This window comes from Macaca nemestrina, chromosome 5, assembly GCF_043159975.1.
Source record: "Macaca nemestrina isolate mMacNem1 chromosome 5, mMacNem.hap1, whole genome shotgun sequence".
Classification (NCBI taxonomy): Eukaryota; Metazoa; Chordata; class Mammalia; order Primates; family Cercopithecidae; genus Macaca; species Macaca nemestrina.
In genome coordinates, this window is record NC_092129.1 from 23,973,282 (window position 1) to 23,995,721 (window position 22,440).

The following is a 22,440-nucleotide window of genomic DNA, read 5'->3' on the forward strand; positions in this document are numbered from 1 at the left end:
AATTGTTATGTCCTCTTGCTGAATTGCCCCTTTTATCATGATATAATGACCTTTGTCTCTTCTTATAGTTTTTGTCTTGAAATTATTTTGTCAGATATAAGTATAGTTACTTCTGCTCTTTTTTGGTTTCCATTGGCACAGAATATCTTTTTCCATCCGTTTATTTTCAGTCTATGTATATTATTACATGTGAACTGTGTTTCTTGCAGGCAACAGATCAATGGGTCTTGTTTCTTCATCCCATCCAGCAACTCTATTTTTTTTTATTTAAAAGTTCAGTTCATTTACATTCAATGTTATTATTGATAAGTACAGACTTACTCTTGCCATTTTGTTATTTGTTTTCTGGTTGTTTTGTGGTCTTCTGTCGTTTCTTTCCTTCCTGTCTTCCTTATAGTGGAGGTGACTTCCCAGGTGATATGACTTAATTTCTTAGTTTTAATTTTTTGTGTATCCATTGTATGTTTTTTTTTTTTTGAGGTTACCACATGGCTTGCAAATACTATCTTATAATCCTTTATTTTAAACTGATGACAACTTAACAATGATTGCATAAACAAACACACAAAAAATAAAAACTCTACACTTTATCTTTGTTCTCTTGCTTTTTAACTTTTTGTTGTTTCTCTTTATGTCGCATTGTACTGTCTTGAAAAGTTGTTGTAGTTATATTTTTGATTGGTTCATCTTTTAGTCTTTCTACTTAACATAAGAGTAGTTTACACGCCAGAGTTACAGTGTTTTAATATTGTGTGTTTTTCTGTGTACTTACTTTTACCAGTGAGATTTGTACCTTCAGATGATTCCTTATTGCTCATTAGTGTCCTTTACCTTCTGATTGTAGCATTCTCTTTATCATTTCTTTTAGCACAGGTCTGGTGTTGATGAAATCCCTCAGCTTTTGTCTGTCTGGGGAAAGTCTTTATTTTTCCTTCATGTTTGAAAGATATTTTTGTGGTATATACTATTCTAGGGTGAAGGTTTTTTCCTTTAGCAGTAAATATGTCATGCTTCTCTCTCCTGGCCTGTAAAATTTCCCCTGGAAAGTCTACTGGCAGACATATTGGAGCTCCATTGTATGTTATTTGTTTCCTTCCTCTTGTTGCTTTTAAGATTCATTCTTTTTACTTGACCTTTGGGAGTTTTGATTATTAAATGCCTTGAGGTAGTCTTCTTTGGGTTAAATCTGCTTCATGTTCCATAACCCTCTTGTTATCCACTTCATGTCTTGAATATTAATATCTTTTTTTGGTTTGGGAAGTTCTCTGTTACTATCTCTTGAATAAACGTTCTACCCCTATTTCTTTCTCTACCTCCTCTTGAAGGCCAATAACTGTTAGATTTGCCCTTTTGAGATGATTTTCTAGATCTCGTAGATGTGCCTCATTGCTTTTTACTCTCTTTTCTTTTGTCTTCCCTGACTCTGTATTTTCAAATGGCCTGTCTTCAAGCTTACCAGTTCTTCTCCTTGATTAATTCTGCTATTAAGGCACTCTGATGCATTCTTTATTATGTCAATTGAATTTCAGAATTCAATTGATTCTTTAAAATTATATCAATCTCTGTGTTAAAATCATCTGAGAGAATTCTGAATTCCTTCTCTGTGTTATCTTGGATTTCTTTGAGTTTCCTCAAAGCAACTATTTTGAATTATCTATCTGAAAGGTCACATATCTCTGTTTCTCCAGGATTTGTCCCTGGTGCCTTATTTAGTTTATTTGATGAGGTAATGTTTTTCTGGATGGGCTTGCAGATGTTTGTTTGTGTTTGGGCACTGAAGAGTTTAGTGTTTATTGTAGTCTTTGCAGTCTGGGCTTCTCTACCTAGCCTTTCTGGGAAGGCTTTTCATGTATTCAAAGGGACTTGGATATTGGGATCTAAGTCATATCTGTGTTAGGGGTCACCCATAGCAAAAACGCTATGGTTCTTGCCGATTTATAGAGGTTACCACCTTGGTTTTCTTTGATAAAATCTGGAATTATTCTCTGGGTTACCAGGCAGATACCCTTCTTCTCTGGCTTTACTTTCTCCCAAACAAACAGAGTCTCTCTCTCTCTCTCTGTTTCTCTGCTGAGCTTCCTGGAGGTAGGGTTCTGGTGACACAAATACCCAGTGGCCATCACCACTGGGACTGTGCTGGGTCAGACCTGAAGCCAGCACCGCACTGTTTCTCAACAAAGGCCAGCTGTAACCACTAATTGGCTACCTCCTGTATTCACTCAAGTCTCCAGGGCTTTGCAGTCAGCAGGTGGTGAAGCCAGCCAGGTTTGTGTCCTTCCCTTTAGGGTAGCAAGTTCCCCTAGGCCCTGCGGTAGGAGTCCAGAGATGCCATCCAGGAGACAGAGAATGGAGTTAAAAACCTTAGAAATCTACCAGTGCTTTTTCTATTGTGGCTATTGGCACTCAGATCACAAGACAATGTTCTTCCCACTCTTCCATTTCCACAGGGAGAGGAACCATGCCTTGTGGCCACGACCACCACAGGCCTATGGGGACTACTGTTAAGACTACCACTGATGTTCACTTAAAGTCCAAGGGCTCTTCTGTTAGCTTGTGGTGAATGCTGCCAGACCTAAGACTTATTCTCTAGGGAACTGGGTTGCTTTCTGGCCCAGGGCAGGTTCAGAAATGCAATTCAAGAGCCAAGGCCAAGTATAGAGGACTCCAAGAGCCTCCTTGCTGCTCTACATTACTGTGGTTGAGCTGGTACCTAAGGTGCAAGATAAAGTCCCTTTTACTTTCCCTCTGCTTTTCTAAACAAAAAGAGTCTCTACCATAACCACTACAGCTGGGAATATGCTGGGTCTCACCTGAAGACAGCATGTCTCAGAGTCTTACCCAAGGCCCATGGTGTATACTGGGGTATCACTTCTGGTTATTTAGGGCCCAAGAGCTCTTTAGTCAGCAGGTAATGAATCCTGCCAATACTGGATCCTACCCTTTAAAGCAGAAGGTTCTTTTCTGCCCCAGGGTTTGTCTAGAAATGTCATCCAAGAGCTAGGGCCTGGACGGAGTGCTTCATGATTGGTGTGCTATCCTACTGTGGCTAAGCTGATATCAAGATGCAAGGCAAAGTCCTATTTACTCTTCCCTCTCCTTTCTTCAAGCAGAAGGAAGGAGTCACTTTTGTTGCTGTGAGCTGTATGGTCTGGAGATAGAGGAGGGGTGGCGCAAGCACTCCCTTAGGTGTCCCAGCTGGTGTCTCACTAGGTTGCTTGCCTCTCAAGTCCACTGGCTGTGAGCTCATATAGTACAAGGACTTGCCCGGAAATTGCAGTCAGTAGTTTAGACTGCCTTTCAAGTATATTTAGGACCCCAGAACACTTTAGTCTGCAGTGGCAATGATTGCCAAAACCAAGTTCTGACTGCTGGAATGGGCAGTTCCCCTCTTGCTAGGGCTGGTCTAAATCCTCCTTCGATATGGATTTGCTTTCCATTGTGACAGGGCAGCACTGAGTTCAATGCAGAGTCTCACACAATTGCTGCACTCTTTCTCTACCAAGTGCACAGTTTTTTCTCCGTGCTATACAACTGCTGCTAGGGGATGGGAAAGGGGTGCTTTTAGTAATTCAAGACTGTCTTTCCTACCCTCTTTGGTGCCTCTTTCAGCCATATAATATTATAACCAGGTAACAGTACCTGGTTAAAAACAGGTAATTGCTCACCTGATTTTTGGTTCTTATGAAGGTAGTTTTTTGATGTAGTTATTAAATTTGTTGTTCCAAATTTAATAGGAGGGACAATTGGTGGAGGCTTCCATTCAGCCATCTTGCTCTGCCCCTTCTCTTGAAGAGTTTTAGTGGAAGAAAAACATGATACGATTTATATTTGCAAAAGAAATCCTCTGGCATAAGAAAATTATACTGGATAGAAATTTGGTCTACACAGAGGTACGAAGGACACTGTAAATGGTGACTATGTGGCTAAATATAAAATAATTTATTGTCTTTACATCTAAATAAAAAGAAAATTGATTGTTTAAAGTAAAAATAGCAATAAATTGCAAGATTTATAATATATGTAGAAGTAAAATATATCTCACAATAGCACAATAGCCATTTGTTCATTGTCTCAAGGACCCAGAACAGTGGCTAGCCTATGAACTAGCCCAAAAAAGAAAACTGCATTCTAGTAAGTACCTGAGTTAATTTTGGGAGAGGAGGGAGAGGAGAAATGAAGTATATTTTTTATGTTATTACACTACAGGTGAAGTGGTAAATTATTATTTGAAGGTAGACTGTGATAATTTAAAGATATACACTGTAGGCTGAGGATGGTGGCTCATACCTGTAATCCCAGCACTTTGGGAGGCTGAGGTGGGAGGATTGCTTGAATCTAGGAATTTGTGACCAGCCTGGGCAACATGGCAAAACCTCATCTCTACCAGAAAAATACAAACACAAAAACAAAAATTTACTGAGCATACTGGCATGCACCTATAGTCCCAGCTGTTCAAGAGGCTGAGGTAGGAGGATTGCTTGAACCTGGGATGTGAAGGTTGCAGTGAGCTGAGATCATACCACTACAGTCTAGCCTGTGTGACAGAGACTCAGTTAAAAAAATATATATTTACATATATATCACTATAAACCATAAACAACCAGTAAAATGCCAAAACAAAAAGTCATAGCTAATAAACCAATAAAAGAATATAAAATTATAAAAAATTAATTCAAAAAAGAGAAAAAGGAAAAAGAGAACAAACAGTAGATCAGAGAAATAGAAAACAAATAGAAATGTGATAGATTTAAACTCAACCACACATGAACAATTATTAAATATAAATGGTTTAAATACTCCAATTAAAAGGCAGAGATTGACTGAGTAGATGAAAAAACAAGACCTAATTATGTATGGTTTACAAAATTCAAGTTATACAAAATATGTTTTATGACCACAATAGAATTAAATTATAAATAAATAACAGGAGGACAGAAAACCAAACACCACATGTTCTCACTCAGAAGTGGGAGTTGAACAATGAAAACACATGGACACAGGGAGGGGAACATCACACCCTGGGGCATGTAGGGGGATGGGGAGCAAGGGGAGGGATAGCATTAGGACAAATACCTAATGCATGCAGGGCTTAAAACCTAGATGATGGGCTGTTGGGTGCAGCAAACCACCATGGCACATGTATACCTATGTAACAAACCTGCATGTTCTGCACATGTATCCCAGAACCTTAATATAGTAATAAAAAAATAACAGGAGGATAGCTAAGAAATCTCTAAATATTTGTAAACTAAATAATGCTTTTCTAAAGAATCTGTGAATTAAATAATTTTTAAAAAGTTAATTGTATTTTCAATGGAATACAAATAAAATGTTAAACAGAAATTATGGGATACAGTTAATATAGTAATTACAGAAACATTTCTAGCACAAAACATTTGTATTCATTTGACAAGGAAAAGGTCTCAAAGTAATGACCTCAGCTAAGAGAAAATGAAACACAGAATAAGCAGAAGAAAGGAAATAAAGATCAGATAAAAATAAATGAATTAGAAAATAGAAAATCAATACTGGAAATCAATGGAATCACAAGATGGTTTTTGGGATTAATATAATTAATAATCCTGGCCAGGTGTGGTGGCTCACACCTGTAATCCTAGCATTTTGGGAGGCTGACATGGGCAAATCACTTGAACTCAGGAGTTTGAGACCAGCCTGAGCAACATGGTGAAACCCCATTTCTACCAAAAATACCAAAAATTAGCTGAGTATGGTGTTGCGTGCCTGTGGTCCCAAGTATTCGAGAGACTGAGGTGAGAGGATCGCTTGAGCCAGGAGGTGGAGGTTGCAGTGAGTTGAGATTGTGCCACTGCACTCCATCCTTGGCAACACAGTGAGACCCAGTCTCAAAAAAATTAATAATCCTGTAGCTAAATCAATCAAGATTAAAAGAGAAAATATAAACACCAGGAATATGAATTAAAATTATGATAGATTATACAGGTATAACTTTGTGCCAGTGTAATTAGCCATTTAAATGAAATGTTCACATTCCTTGAAAATCAATCTACCACAGTTTACTCAAGAAAAAATAGATAACCTCAACAGTTCTAAATCTATTTAAAAAGTGAATTTATAGTTTAGATATTTCCACAAGAAAAAAATCCATGTAAGATACTTTCATTGATGAATTCTACCATATATTTAAGAAAGGAATAATATACATTTTACACAAACTCTTCCAGAAAGTGGAGGGAAAGGAAAAATCTCTTACTCATTCTATGAGGATAGTATTATTCTAATACAGAAAGCAGGCAAAGGTAATACAACAGTAGAAAATTACAGACCACTATGCATCACGAACATAGATATTCATAGCAAAATTTTAGCCAATTCAATCAAATAATACATAGAAATGAGAATACATGACAGTCAAGTGGTGTTTATTCCAAGAATGCAAGGTTTAACCAACCTTAACATTTAAAAAGTAATGAAAGCAAGTCAGTGTATTACTAGACTGTATTAGCTCAGGCTATCTAACAAAATACTATAGACTGGGTGGCTTAAACAACAGAAATTTATTTCTCACAGTTCTGATGGCTGGGAAGTCCAAGATCAAGATTCTGGCATAGTTTCATTTCTGGTGAGGACTCTTTTTTTGACTTGCATACAGTCAACTTTTTGTTTCCACATGGTGGAGAAGGAAGTAATTCTGGTGTCTCTTCATTTGCTTATTGGAGCACCAGCCCTACTGGATTAGTATTCCAATCTTATGACCTCATACTAACCTTTATCATCTCCTCACAGGCCCTATCTCCACATATAGTGGGTTAGGGTTTCAATATATAAATTTTGAGGGGGAGGGGGACCCAAACATTCAGTTTATAACACAGACTAAAAACGAAAAAAACCACAATTATGTCAAAAGATGCAGAAAATACATTTGACGAAATTCAGCATCCACTCCTGATAAAAATTCTCTGCAAATGAGTAATAGAAGAGGATATCCTCACATTGGTAAAGAGCATTCATGAAAAACTGAGCTAATATCCTATATCATGGTGAAAGACTGCCTGTATTACCCCCACAAGGCATGGATTTTTGCTCTTACCACTTACTTCTATTCAACATCCTACTAGAGATTCTAGCTAAGCAATAAGGCAAGAAAAACAAATAAAAGTTATCTACATTAGAAAGAAAGAAAAAGAAATACCTTTAGTAGTATATGACATGATCATTATATAGAAAATTCTATGAAATCTGGAAAAAAGGTACTAGAACTAAGAAGTGAGTTTAGCAAGATTGTAGGATACAAGATTGATATAAAAATCAATCTTTCTAAGTATCTGCCTTACTAAGTATCTGAAATGGCAATCAAAAATTCATGTTAAACAATGCCATTTGTAATAGCATAAAAAATATTGAATATGTACCAATAAAGCTTACAAGATGGATTACAAAAGGGTATGAGGAAACTTTTGGGAATGATAGTTGTGTTCATTATCTTTATTGTGGTGGTGTTTTGAGGATATTCATATGTTAAAATTACTCACTTTCATTAGTTTAATTTATTGTATGTCAATTATGTTTTCCAGTAAGGTGATTAAAATTGCATTATAATACAACTGTGATAAATGTACTTTTATTTTTTTCTTGGCAAAAGTAACTTGTCCTATCTAAAAGTTAAATAGTAGGCAGAGTTTTATTTAAGAAACTTTATAATGAAAGCAGAAATATGATCTACTGTTTCCTATTTCATCTATCCATGGACCCTTTTATTGTATGTTATTCTCCTATTTTAAGAGATCATCTCATTTTCCAATTCTGGCTTGAAACAACTTAATAGATCAGTTCAATAAATTATAATATATTCACTCCATAAAATAAAACACAATTCTCTAGAAGAATCAACTAAGTTTACATTTATAGACCTGGAAGGATATCCATAATGTAATATTGAAGTAAAACAACATTGCAGGATAACAAATTAGGATCCCATTTTTGTAAAAGCAAGGAACAGACTGGGCATGGTGTCTAACATCTGTAATCCCAGCACTTTGAGGGGCCAAGGTGGGTGGATCACAAGGTCAAGAGTTTGAGACCAGCCTGGACAATATGGTGAAAACCCATCTCTACTAAAAATACAAAATTAGCCGGGCATGGTGGTGAGTGTCCATAGTCCCAGGACTTGGGAGGCTGAGGCAGGAGAATCACTTGAACCCAGGAGGCGGAGGTTGCAGCAAGTCAAGATCACGCATTGCACACCAGCCTGGGCGACAGAGTGAGACTCCGCTTAAAAAAAGAAAAAAAAAAAGGAACAATAAACCATTTGTAGATGATAAATTAATATAATGGAGAGGGGCAGCAAAAGATTTACATCAACTCTCAACATACCTTGCTGGTAATGGGAATGGAGAAGCATCATTTTTTTCCCCCTGATTATTTTTCTCATTACAGTGGATGACTATTATTTTTATAAAAATAATAAATCAATGAATTAAAAAATAAAGTAATTTAATAATTTTTCTAGTGAGATACCCATGGACTATAAAGCCATTATTCTGATTTGGTCTTTAGGTATATCTGCACAAATCATTACTTAAATATAACACTTTAAATATAACTACTATATTTTAATTCAGTGGATTTTAATATGAATGTTATACTATTTATCTGAGTAATGTATAATACTTGCTCTTCCCACACATACAAGCTAGAGATACTAGAGGCAAGACCTTAGACAGTCTTCAGTTTCCTTGTAAGTTTATTTTTGAGATTTAAATAAGCTAATGCATACTAAAGTACTGAGAAAAGTAACTGGTACTTAATTAACATTCAGTAAATTCTATTTATTATTACTAAATGATAATTTATTCCTTTTTTATATGACTTAGTAACAAGTTGCAACAGATCGTGTTTCCCAAAAATGGTTTAAATAATATTTCTTCGCTCACATGTTCTTCTGCAATCTGATCTTACTTCTACTCCATCAAGAGGTGGAGTCTGGATGTGTACTGTAACTGCTTTGACTATCAGAATATAGTGGAAGCCAGACACTGTGCCAGTTCTAAGCAGAACTCTTAACTGATCTTAGCTTTCATTTCCTGAGCTGTGGAATGCTTGCTTTTGGGACAGTTATCTCTTGGAATGCAGCTGCCATTCTCTGAGAATCTGAAGCCGTAGGGAAGACCACATGTAGATGCTCCAGTTGACAAACCCAGCTGAGCTCCAAGTTGACAGCCATCATTAGTCACAAAGCACATGAAGGCATCATGGCTATGTAACTCAGTTGTAACTTGTGATAACTCTAGGCCCAGCTACCATCTGACTGCAACTGCCCCACTCTTAAGTGGGGATTATCCACTTGAGCCTAGGAAATCTTCAGAACTATGAAAGATAATCATAAGTTGTTTTAAACCATTTAACACAAATTGTAGTACAATTTTCTTATCAAATATCATACTTTTACTAAATATATTTTAGCATTTTTAATACAGCATGCTGTTTTAAAGTACTTATAATATGGCTGCAAAGCCTATAAAATATTTATTTAAAAATTAATTTGTTGAGCTATTTAAGGGTAACATTTCATCTACCAACTTTGGAAACCAGCTATTTATCTTGGCATAGAGTAGCATTCTTTTAAATTAGCACAATGTTTTTAACAGAACAGACCTATCTTTTGCCTTTTACACCTTCTCATTCCTTAGTTTATAAATATGTACAATTTTTATCTTCTTAACCAAAAATTTGTATCCATTAGGCATTATGTTACTTTAAAATTAACAATCTGAAAGTCATCAACTACTAGGAGGGTTTCAATAAAGTAATTTGAGACTGAGGAGGTTTAAGTCATTCTTCAGTTTCTCTTTTAATATAGTTGACTTGTTAATTTATAATTCTTATCCCATCCTAGACAAGTGTATGTATTTCATTTCGTAAAGTTCTTCATCTCATAGATCTTGCAGCTCAAAGAGAACATATACATCATCTAAGGCTTAAGAAGGTAGAAAGTGCATAAAACAAAGCTCTGGACTAGTACTCTGAAAAACTGGATTGCAGCTCCAGTTGTGTGGCTAGGTTTGGTCACTTCACCCTTTAATTTTATCTTCTTCCTCTATAGACAGATATTAGCTCTTCTTTAAGGTCCTTTCTACTCTAATTGGTGACAAAGCAAGTCATTTTTATTATCAGTACTGTCCTCCCTTCCTGCAATGCCTCTTTTTTCCCTAACTTTTGAGAAGAGTCCAAGTTATGCTGTATCACCTTGTTTTTCATGGTTGGCTCAAAGTAAAGGTTATGTCTACCTATAAAAGCTGCAAAAAAATAAACTAAATGTGCGAATATCTGCATTTTTAGACATCCTATTATTATCTTTGTCAATTTCTGTGTTCATATGTGTGTCAATCAAGAAAATATGATATTGGAAAAAATCTAGATAATATTATGAATTGTTGTGTATGTATATAAATACAATAATTAAAATCAATCAGAAACCATCTTCCTAAATCTGTGAATTTCTAACTTTACAATATACCTCTCAAAGTTGTAGTTACATATAATTAGCATTTGAAGATGCCTGGCATATGGGAGCTAAGCTGACTTAGGAGGCTGACATGAGAGAATTGCTTGAACCCGGGAGGCAGAGCTTGCAGTGAGCCGGGATCGTGCCATTGCACTCCAGCCTGGGCAACAAGAGCAAAACTCTGTCTCAAAAAATATATATACTCTATTCACAATAGAAAAGACTTGGAATCAACCCAAATGTCCATCAGTGACAGACTGGATTAAGAAAATGTGGCACATATACACCATGGAATACTATGCAGCCATCAAAAAGGATGAGTTTGTGTCCTTTGTAGGGACATGGATGCAGCTGGAAACCATCATTCTTAGCCAACTATCACAAGAACAGAAAACCAAACACCGCATGTTCTCACTCATAAGTGGGAACTGAACAATGAGATCACTTGGACTCGGGAAGGGGAACATCACACACTGGGGCCTATCACGGGGAGGGGGAAGGGGGGAGGGATTGCACTGGGAGTTATACCTGATGTAAATGACGAGTTGATGGGTGTTGACGAGTTGATAGGTGCAGCACACCAACATGGCACAAGTATACATATGTAACAAACCTGCACGTTACGCACATGTACCCTAGAACTTAAAGTATAATAATAATAAAAATAATAAAAAAATAAATATATATATATACACACAAAGACATTGATAGATAAATCTGTAAAAGGAATTTAAAAAAAAACAGGACACAGAAAAATGTTCACATTTTCAAATAATTGAAGAAAAGCAAATGTATTGTCTCTGAAATGTTTGTGTTCTTTTCACTTTTTTTTGTGTGCTTTATGGTTTCCCTTTTTGTGTTATTTATAGTAGTAAAAACTGGAAATGAAAACCCAACATTAGAAGAATGACAATGTAAACTATAGTAGATATATTCTGTGTAACATAAATTCTTTAAAAACATTATTTACAAATGCTATGATATAAAATGAAAAAATATTATTGAAATATTGTCATTTTGAGTAATAAAAACATAGTGCTAAGTAACTTAACCTTTTAAAAAATACTGGATTAAACATATATTTTTAAATTTTTGAAAAGGGATGAGCTAAAAGTAAGAAATATTAAGTCCAAAACTAAAATAAAATCAGGAACCCAGATAAGTAAACAGAGGATTGAGGCTGGGGTATTATTTTAACCTGGTGAACTTCAACTTTATCTGTATTTTGGGGGTAATGATTTTGGAGTGTGGCTTAGGCATGAGAAAGCAAGCCCAGAATTTGCCCACATTGTGGGATTATTAGAAAACATCTCTCACTAAGGTGAAACACTAAAGGACTGCACCTTCTGCTTGGGGGTGAAATAAGAACATTTCAGACAAGACAAACTGAGACAGTTTGCCACAACCAGAGGCTAACTAAAGGAAATTTGAAGTTTTACTTCAGCTGAAGAAAAATGAAGAAAGATCTGAGATGCAAGAAGAAATGAAAGTGAAGAAAACTGTAAATATGAGGATAAATTTTAGCAAACATTGATTATCTATACAAACAATTCTTTGGAGTTAAAAAACAATACAGAAATAAAATTCTTGATATTAATAGCATGAAAGTTAGGAGGGAATTACATGAAATTAAAGTATTCTAAGACTATTGTAGTATACAGGTAGAATAAAAATATATTGATCAATTTTTAGCATTGTGAAATTAACTATGCATATTGAAATTTCTGGGGTAACCACCAAAAGAGAACACGTAGAATGTTCAATGACTAAATTAATAATGGGATAAAACATTCTACAATCTAAAGGGACATAAGAAAGAAAGTGAAAAACAGAAAAGACAGGGTTAAAAAAATTCAGGTAGAAAGAAATCCAAATGCTTCAGTCAAAAAATCCAAGATTACTGGATGGATAATTAGAAAAATAAAATAAAATTGAGAATGTAGACTGATTACAAGAGACACACCAAAAGCATAATGCTGCACAAACTTAGAGTAAAAGAACAGAAACATGTTTTAGACAAAACCCAAACAAAGGAAATGTGGTATAAGTTTATTATTTTTATCATACAAAATAGATTTTGGGCAAAAAGCATAAAAATAAGAGGATTAACAACTTTCAGAGATTTTAATATATTTCTCTCAGTAACTGACTGACAAATACAGTAGAAAAAAGTAAGATATAGACTATTTGAACATGATTAGCGATAAAATAATCAGGGTGTCCTACAACTAAAGTGTAAACATTTTTTCCTCAAACACATAAATGTGTTTATTTTTTTCTATTTTATTTTTATTTTATTTTTTTTAAATTTATTTATTATTATTATACTTTAAGTTGTAGGGTACATGTGCATAATGTGCAGGTTTGTTATATACGTATACTTGTGCCATGTTGGTGTGCTGCACCCATCAACTCGTCATTTACATCAGGTATAACTCCCAATGCAATTCCTCGCCGCTCCCCCCTCCCCATGATAGGCCCCAGTGTGTGATGTTCCCCTTCCTGAGTCCAAGTGATCTCATTGTTCAGTTCCCACCTATGAGTGAGAACATGCGGTGTTTGGTTTTCTGTTCTTGTGATAGTTTGCTAAGAATGGTGGTTTCCAGCTGCATCCTTGTCCCTACAAAGGACACAAACTCATCCTTTTTGATGGCTGCATAGTATTCCATGGTGTATATGTGCCACATTTTCTTAATCCAATCTGTCACTGATGGACATTTGGGTTGATTCCAAGTCTTTGCTATTGTGAATAGTGCTGCAATAAACATACGTGTGCATGTGTCTTTATAGCAGCATAATTTATAATCCTTTGGGTATATACCCAGTAATGGGATGGCTGGGTCATATGGTACATCTAGTTCTAGATCCTTGAGGAATCGCCATACTGTTTTCCATAATGGTTGAACTAGTTTACAATCCCACCAACAGTGTAAAAGTGTTCCTATTTCTCCACATCCTCTCCAGCACCTGTTGTTTCCTGACTTTTTAATGATTGCCATTCTAACTGGTGTGAGATGGTATCTCATTGTGGTTTTGATTTGCATTTCTCTGATGGCCAGTGATGATGAGCATTTTTTCATGTGTCTGTTGGCTGTATGAATGTCTTCTTTTGAGAAATGTCTGTTCATATCCTTTGCCCAGTTTTTGATGGGGTTGTTTGTTTTTTTCTTGTAAATTTGTTTGAGTTCTTTGTAGGTTCTGGATATTAGCCCTTTGTCAGATGAGTAGATTGCAAAAATGTTCTCCCATTCTGTAGGTTGCCTGTTCACTCTGATGGTAGTTTCTTTTGCTGTGCAGAAGCTCTTTAGTTTAATGAGATCCCATTTGTCAATTTTGGCTTTTGCAGCCGTTGCTTTTGGTGTTTTAGACATGAAGTCTTTGCCCATGCCTATGTCCTGAATGGTACTACCTAGGTTTTCCTCTAGGATTTTTATGGTATTAGGTCTAACATTTAAGTCTCTAATCCATCTTGAATTAATTTTCGTATAAGGAGTAAGGAAAGGATCCAGTTTCAGCTTTCTACTTATGGCTAGCCAATTTTCCCAGCACCATTTATTAAATAGGGAATCCTTTCCCCATTTCTTGTTTCTCTCAGGTTTGTCAAAGATCAGATGGCTGTAGATGTGTGGTATTATTTCTGAGGACTCGGTTCTGTTCCATTGGTCTATATCTCTGTTTTGGTACCAGTACCATGCTGTTTTGGTTACTGTAGCCTTGTAGTATAGTTTGAAGTCAGGTAGTGTGATGCCTCCAGCTTTGTTCTTTTGACTTAGGATTGTCTTGGAGATGCGGGCTCTTTTTTGGTTCCATATGAACTTTAAAGCAGTTTTTTCCAATTCTGTGAAGAAACTCATTGGTAGCTTGATGGGGATGGCATTGAATCTATAAATTACCTTGGGCAGTATGGCCATCTTCACGATATTGATTCTTCCTATCCATGAGCATGGTATGTTCTTCCATTTGTTTGTGTCCTCTTTTATTTCACTGAGCAGTGGTTTGTAGTTCTCCTTGAAGAGGTCCTTTACATCCCTTGTAAGTTGGATTCCTAGGTATTTTATTCTCTTTGAAGCAATTGTGAATGGAAGTTCATGCCTGATTTGGCTCTCTGTTTGTCTGTTACTGGTGTATAAGAATGCTTGTGATTTTTGCACATTAATTTTGTATCCTGAGACTTTGCTGAAGTTGGTTATCAGCTTAAGGAGATTTTGGGCTGAGACAATGGGGTTTTCTAAATATACAATCATGTCATCTGCAAACAGGGACAATTTGAGTTCTTCTTTTCCTAACTGAATACCCTTGATTTCTTTCTCTTGCCTGATTGCCCTAGCCAGAACTTCCAACACTATGTTGAATAGGAGTGGTGAGAGAGGGCATCCCTGTCTTGTGCCAGTTTTCAAAGGGAATTTTTCCAGTTTTTGCCCATTCAGTATGATATTGGCTGTGGGTTTGTCATAAATAGCTCTTATTATTTTGAGGTATGTTCCTTCAATACCGAATTTATTGAGCGTTTTTAGCATGAAGGGCTGTTGAATTTTGTCAAAAGCCTTTTCTGCATCTATTGAGATAATCATGTGGTTCTTGTCTTTGGTTCTGTTTATATGCTGGATTATGTTTATTGATTTGCGAATGTTGAACCAGCCTTGCATCCCAGGGATGAAGCCCACTTGATCATGGTGGATAAGCTTTTTGATGTGTTGCTGAATCTGGTTTGCCAGTATTTTATTGAGGATTTTTGCATTGATGTTCATCAGGGATATTGGTCTAAAATTCTCTTTTTTTGTTGTGTCTCTGCCAGGCTTTGGTATCAGGATGATGTTGGCCTCATAAAATGAGTTAGGGAGGATTCCCTCTTTTTCTATTGATTGGAATAGTTTCAGAAGGAATGGTACCAACTCCTCCTTGTACCTCTGGTAGAATTCAGCTGTGAATCCATCTGGTCCTGGACTTTTTTTGGTTGGTAGGCTATTAATTATTGCCTCAATTTCAGAGCCTGCTATTGGTCTATTCAGGGATTCAACTTCTTCCTGGTTTAGTCTTGGAAGAGTGTAAGTGTCCAGGAAATTATCCATTTCTTCTAGATTTTCCAGTTTATTTGCATAGAGGTGTTTATAGTATTCTCTGATGGTAGTTTGTATTTCTGTGGGGTCGGTGGTGATATCCCCTTTATCATTTTTAATTGCGTCGATTTGATTCTTCTCTCTTTTCTTCTTTATTAGTCTTGCTAGTGGTCTGTCAATTTTGTTGATCTTTTCAAAAAACCAACTCCTGGATTCATTGATTTTTTGGAGAGTTTTTTGTGTCTCTATCTCCTTCAGTTCTGCTCTGATCTTAGTTATTTCTTGCCTTCTGCTAGCTTTCGAATGTGTTTGCTCTTGCTTCTCTAGTTCTTTTAATTGTGATGTTAGAGTGTCAATTTTAAATCTTTCCTGCTTTCTCTTGTGGGTATTTAGTGCTATAAATTTCCCTCTACACACTGCTTTAAATGTGTCCCAGAGATTCTGGTATGTTGTATCTTTGTTCTCATTGGTTTCAAAGAACATCTTTCTTTCTGCCTTCATTTCGTTATGTACCCAGTAGTCATTCAGGAGCAGGTTGTTCAGTTTCCATGTAGTTGAGCGGTTTTGATTGAGTTTCTTAGTCCTGAGTTCTAGTTTGATTGCACTGTGGTCTGAGAGACAGTTTGTTATAATTTCTGTTCTTGTACATTTGCTGAGGAGTGCTTTACTTCCAATTATGTGGTCGATTTTGGAGTAAGTACAATGTGGTGCTGAGAAGAATGTATATTCTGTTGATTTGGGGTGGAGAGTTCTATAGATGTCTATTAGGTCTGCTTGCTGCAGAGATGAGTTCAATTCCTGGATATCCTTGTTAACTTTCTGTCTCGTTGATCTGTCTAATGTTGACAGTGGAGTGTTGAAGTCTCCCATTATTATTGTATGGGAGTCTAAGTCTCTTTGTAAGTCTCTAAGGACTTGCTTGATGAATCTGGGTGCTCCTGTATTGGGTGCATATATATTTAGGATAGTTAGCTCTTCCTGTTGAATTGATTCCTTTACCATTATGTAATGGCCTTCTTTGTCTCTTTTGATCTTTGATGGTTTAAAGTCTGTTTTATCAGAGACTAGTATTGCAACCCCCGCTTTTTTTTGTTCTCCATTTGCTTGGTAAATCTTCCTCCATCCCTTTATTTTGAGCCTATGTATGTCTCTGCGTGTGAGATGGGTCTCCTGAATACAGCAGACTGATGGGTCTTGACTCTTTATCCAGTTTGCCAGTCTGTGTCTTTTAATTGGAGCATTTAGTCCATTTACATTTAAGGTTAAGATTGTTATGTGTGAACCTGATCCTGCCATTATGATATTAACTCGTTATTTTGCTCGTTAGTTGATGCAGTTTCTTCCTAGCATCAGTGGTCTTTACATTTTGGCATGTTTTTGCAATGGCTGGTACCGGTTGTTCCTTTCCATGTTTAGTGCTTCCTTCAGGGTCTCTTTTAAGGCAGGCCTAGTGGTGACAAAATCTCTAAGCATTTGCTTATCTGTAAAGGATTTTATTTCTCCTTCACTTATGAAACTTAGTTTGGCTGGATATGAAATTCTGGGTTTAAAATTCTTTTCTTTAAGAATGTTGAATATTGGCCCCCACTCTCTTCTGGCTTGGAGAGTTTCTGCTGAGAGATCTGCTGTTAGTCTGATGGGCTTCCCTTTGTGGGTAACCCGACCTTTCTCTCTGGCTGCCCTTAAGATTTTTTCCTTCATTTCAACTTTGGTGAATCTGGCAATTATGTGTCTTGGAGTTGCTCTTCTCAAGGAGTATCTTTGTGGCGTTCTCTGTATTTCCTGGATTTGAATGTTAGCCTGCCCTACTAGGTTGGGGAAGTTCTCCTGGATGATATCCTGAAGAGTGTTTTCCAACTTGGTTCCATTTTCCCCCTCACTTTCAGGCACCCCAATCAGACGTAGATTTGGTCTTTTTACATAATCCCATACTTCTTGCAGGCTTTGTTCATTTCTTTTTCTTCTTTTTTCTTTTGGTTTCTCTTCTCGCTTCATTTCATTCATTTGATCCTCAATCACAGATACTCTTTCTTCCAGTTGATCGAGTCGGTTACTGAAGCTTGTGCATTTGTCACGTATTTCTCGTGTCATGGTTTTCATCTCTTTCATTTCGTTTTTGACCTTCTCTGCATTAATTACTCTAGCCATCAATTCTTCCACTTTTTTTTCAAGATTTTTAGTTTCTTTGCGCTGGGTACGTAATTCCTCCTTTAGCTCTGAGAAATTTGATGGACTGAAGCCTTCTTCTCTCATCTCGTCAAAGTCATTCTCCGTCCAGCTTTGATCCGTTGCTGGCGATGAGCTGCGCTCCTTTGCCGGGGGAGATGCGCTCTTATTTTTTGAATTTCCAGCTTTTCTGCCCTGCTTTTTCCCCATCTTTGTGGTTTTATCTGCCTCTGGTCTTTGATGATGGTGATGTACTGATGGGGTTTTGGTGTAGGTGTCCTTCCTGTTTGATAGTTTTCCTTCTAACAGTCAGGACCCTCAGCTGTAGGTCTGTTGGAGATTGCTTGAGGTCCACTCCAGACCCTGTTTGCCTGAGTATCAGCAGCAGAGGCTGCAGAAGATAGAATATTTCTGAACAGCGAGTGTACCTGTCTGATTCTTGCTTTGGAAGCTTCCTCTCAGGGGTGTACTCCACCCTGTGAGGTGTGGGGTGTCAGACTGCCCCTAGTGGGGGATGTCTCCCAGTTAGGCTACTCAGGGGTCAGGGACCCACTTGAGCAGGGAGTCTGTCCCTTCTCAGATCTCAACCTCTGTGTTGGGAGATCCACTGCTCTCTTCAAAGCTGTCAGACAGAGTCGTTTGCGTCTGCAGAGGTTTCGGCTGCGTTTTGTTATTGTTTACTGTGCCCTGTCCCCAGAGGTGGAGTCTACAGAGACAGGCAGGTTTCCTTGAGCTGCTGTGAGCTCCACCCAGTTCGAGCTTCCCAGCAGCTTTGTTTACCTACTTAAGCCTCAGCAATGGCGGGCGCCCCTCCCCCAGCCTCGCTGCTGCCTTGCCGGTAGATCACAGACTGCTGTGCTAGCAATGAGGGAGGCTCCGTGGGTGTGGGACCCTCCCGGCCAGGTGTGGGATATGATCTCCTGGTGTGCCTGTTTGCTTAAAGCGCAGTATTGGGGTGGGAGTTACCCGATTTTCCAGGTGTTGTGTGTCTCAGTTCCTCTGGCTAGGAAAAGGGATTCCCTTCCCCCTTGAGCTTTCCAGGTGAGGCAATGCCTCGCCCTGCTTCAGCTCTCGCTGGTCGGGCTGCAGCAGCTGACCAGCACCGATTGTCCGGCACTCCCCAGTGAGATGAACCCAGTACCTCAGTTGAAAATGCAGAAATCACAGGTCTTCTGTGTCGCTCACGCTGGGAGTTGGAGACTGGAGCTGTTCCTATTCGGCCATCTTGCTCCGCCCCCACATAAATGTGTTTAAATGGAGCATTTAAAAAAGTTACTTCATACTGAACCCTAAAGTACAGGTCAGTTTTCTAAAGACTGGCATTTTGCATACCATGTTATTGACCACAATAAAATTAAGCTAGAAAATTTTAATAAAATAATTATCTAACAACTAAACAGATTCTGTAGATAGAAAATGAAGAAATGAAGCAGGATATTTCCCTGACCCCTTCGCAGGTGGGAGCTAGAGTGCACAAGCTCTAGCTGGCTGCTTCAGAGCTGGCAGGGGCGAACTCCTCTTACTCGCTGGTCCACCCCTCATGGGAGGGGGAGTGCAGGTGAGTGGGTGCAGGAGCCAAGGCAAGTGCTTTTGGGCACCAGAAAGAGTAAACTTCATACCAGCCCTGCAGCAGCATCTTGGGGGTGTGTCTGTGACCCCTGAAATACCAGGAAGAGTGTCACAGTGCCCTTTTTGCTTTGCTGTCCATGGATGGCTTAAGTGTTAACAGCTCAGTGGAGAGTCAGTGTGGCAACCTTTTGTACCCACACTCTTGGTACCCGAGTTCTTGTCTGGCATCCAGGAGGAATTCAGTTGCACGAATGAATTGAAGATGGTAAATGTGGGGGATTTTATTGCCGATGAAAGTGGCTCTCAGCGGGAAAGAGAGCTGAAAGGGGACAGAATGGGAAGGCAGTCTTCCTCTAAAGTCCAGTTGTCCTTGGCTGGACTCCTCTCTGAAGGTACGCTGTCAAGCTGTCCCCCTGAAATCAAACTGCTTATCTCCAATGTCCAACTGTAGCCTCCAACGTCTAGCTGCTTCTCCTCTCTCTGCCAACTGAGCCTGGAGTTTTTATGGGTGCAGGATTGGGGTGGGGCGGGCCATGAGTGGTTTTGGAAAAGACAACATTCCAGCGGGAAAACAGTGATATGAATTTCTCACTTTCGTTTGTGGTATCAGGCTTTTTGGCTTGAGGGTGGGGCACTTACCGGGGACCCGCCCTCTTCTGCCCAGAGTTTCCCTGCCTCCTGTCCCTATCATTTCCCCACCTTTGAAGAGGCACATCTAACTGCTGTTAGAATACAGATGATGACCAGTCTTAGCTATGTCCTGCTGACAGGGGGCATTGTTTTGGGGAGGACAGCAATCAGATTCCTCCCACAGGTCTACCTAAGGGTCCCCAGCAAAAGGGAGCCATTGTCCAAGGCTCTTGTTGCTTGACCATTTAGAATTTGATGGCCTCTAGGTGAGAAGAAACAAGTTTTACAAGGTTAGGTATGCATGGATCAAATATGTGTATTATACAAAAAGGGGTTAAAAGGAAAGAATCTAGTGCCAAAGATTACAGAAATAAGAGATGAAATATACTAATTATTCTGAAAACAACATTGTACCTCATGGTATAGAACAGAATGAAGGTAAGAACAGCAAGCATATGTAAGACTATAAAGAAGATATTCATGGAAGGTTAATTATTAATACTTATCTTTTGTGATTTTTAGCTTGAGGTCCCCAATATCTTCCCATTGGTACTTTGGGTGCTCTTCTGGGTTGACAGAGGTAATTCTGTTGGTTTCCCAGGCCTTTACTCAGGCATAATGAATCCAAGAATCTATTCCAGTGACCTTCATTGCCATAGGAGTAGAAAAAAGTAAAGTGTAAGGTCCCTCCCAGTTTGGCCTATAGAGGGAGAAAGGGAAGGGACTACCTTTACCAGTAGTGGGTCTCCTGGGTTGAATAGAGGTGGTCCTAGTTCGTGGGATTGAGCGTTCGACAGTTGTTTCAGTTCCTGTTGGAAATGGGCCAAATAAGTTACATGTTTAATCAAATCAGAGGTTTCTTGGTCTAGTAAGAAATCATTGGTGTGAAAATGCTATCCATACATCACTTCAAAAGGATTCAAACCAAGCTTTGAAGGCATGGTTCTACTATGTAGTAGGGCTATGGGGAGACAGGTAGTCTAGGGGAGATGAGTCTACTGAGACAGTTTCCTGAGATGCCTTTTGATAATATCACTTGTCTTTTCTACCTTTCCTGAGGACTGTGGTCTCCAAGCGTGATGAGGATGGTACTGTATGCCTAGTGCTTTTGAGACCTCCTGGATGACAATGACCTTGAATGAGGGACCGTTATTGCTCTGGAGTTACTTAGGGCATCCAAAGTGAGGAATTATCTCATTAATTAGTACTCATTAATTAGTACTTTTGTACCTCAGAGTCTTTATCTGACATGGAAATTGTCCTATCCATGCTAGGAGATACTGGATGCCCCTTTCCTTTGGCATAAGGGTGAAATCCATTTGCTTGTCTCTCCCCAGGTAGCCTTCTGTCCTTTGGATTCCCGAGGGAAGAAGCCATTGGTTGAGGGGATTATTTTTAAGTCAAGTCTCACAAGCATTAACAACCTGTTTAACAATTTGTATTAGGTTTGTACCTGAGAACAATCTCTGAGACAACTGATAGGTTTTCTCCTTACCTAGGTGGAAGCCCTGGTGAAGGCTTTTAAGAACTTTCCATTGGTTGGCAGCCAGTAGATGAAGCTTGTCATCCTCTGATTGTAGCCATCCTGAGGACTGAAAGATGTATCCCTAAGAAGTGGCCCATTCTATTTCCACTGGAGAATATTGAGGTTCTATTTATCTTATGGGGCCCTCCCAGATTAATGGGGCTTCAAGTGGATCAGAAATCTGGAATCTTCTCACTGCTGATTTAGCTGCTTGGTCTGCCAACCTATTTCCCTTGGCCATTTCATCCATTCCTTTTTGGTGGCCTTTACAATGTAAAGTTTTCCTCCTGTGGGAGGAAAACTGAGAATGATAGTCTATTAATTTCCTGATGGTATTTAATGGAAGACCTGTGAGCTGTGGGGAAGTTCCTTTCTTTCCAGATAGTGGCAGGGGCATGGAGGACTAGGAAAGCATACTTAGAGTTAGTATAAATGTTAACTGCTTTCCGTTTGCTTAATTTGAGTACCCTTGTGAGGGCAGTTAGCTTGGTTAGTTGAGCTCTTGTGCCCGAGGAGAGAGAGGCATTTCTCTGGAGATGGGAGGTGGTTCTCAGGCTAATGGAGTTATGTTCCCAGGGGGATTATGGCTGCCTCTGCTCTGTCATAAAGGTCACCAGCTAAGAGGAGGAAAGGTCTCAGTGACAGGCCTTACCCAGCTCCCACAAAGTCAGCAAGGCCAATGTCACTCCCACGTGTCTCTCCAACAGCACTGAGTTTGTATTCAGGCAGCCAGTGGGAGAGCAGGGCTGAGATCTTGCTCCAGGCTGTAAGCTTACTTGCTGACCCTTCCCAGTTCCACTGGCTGCCTTCCATTCCCTAAGCACCCCTGTGAGATATGGTCAGGAATAGCTTTCCTGGGGCTCTAGCTGAGGAACAGGAGTACCTACAGGGCTATTCCCATTGCTTCTTCTACTTTTATATTTTTCTCAACTCTGTAAATCTGCTTCAGCTCTAGATAAGGTTAAATCCTTCTCCTGTGATCTGGATTTTCATGATCTCCAGTAGGGATG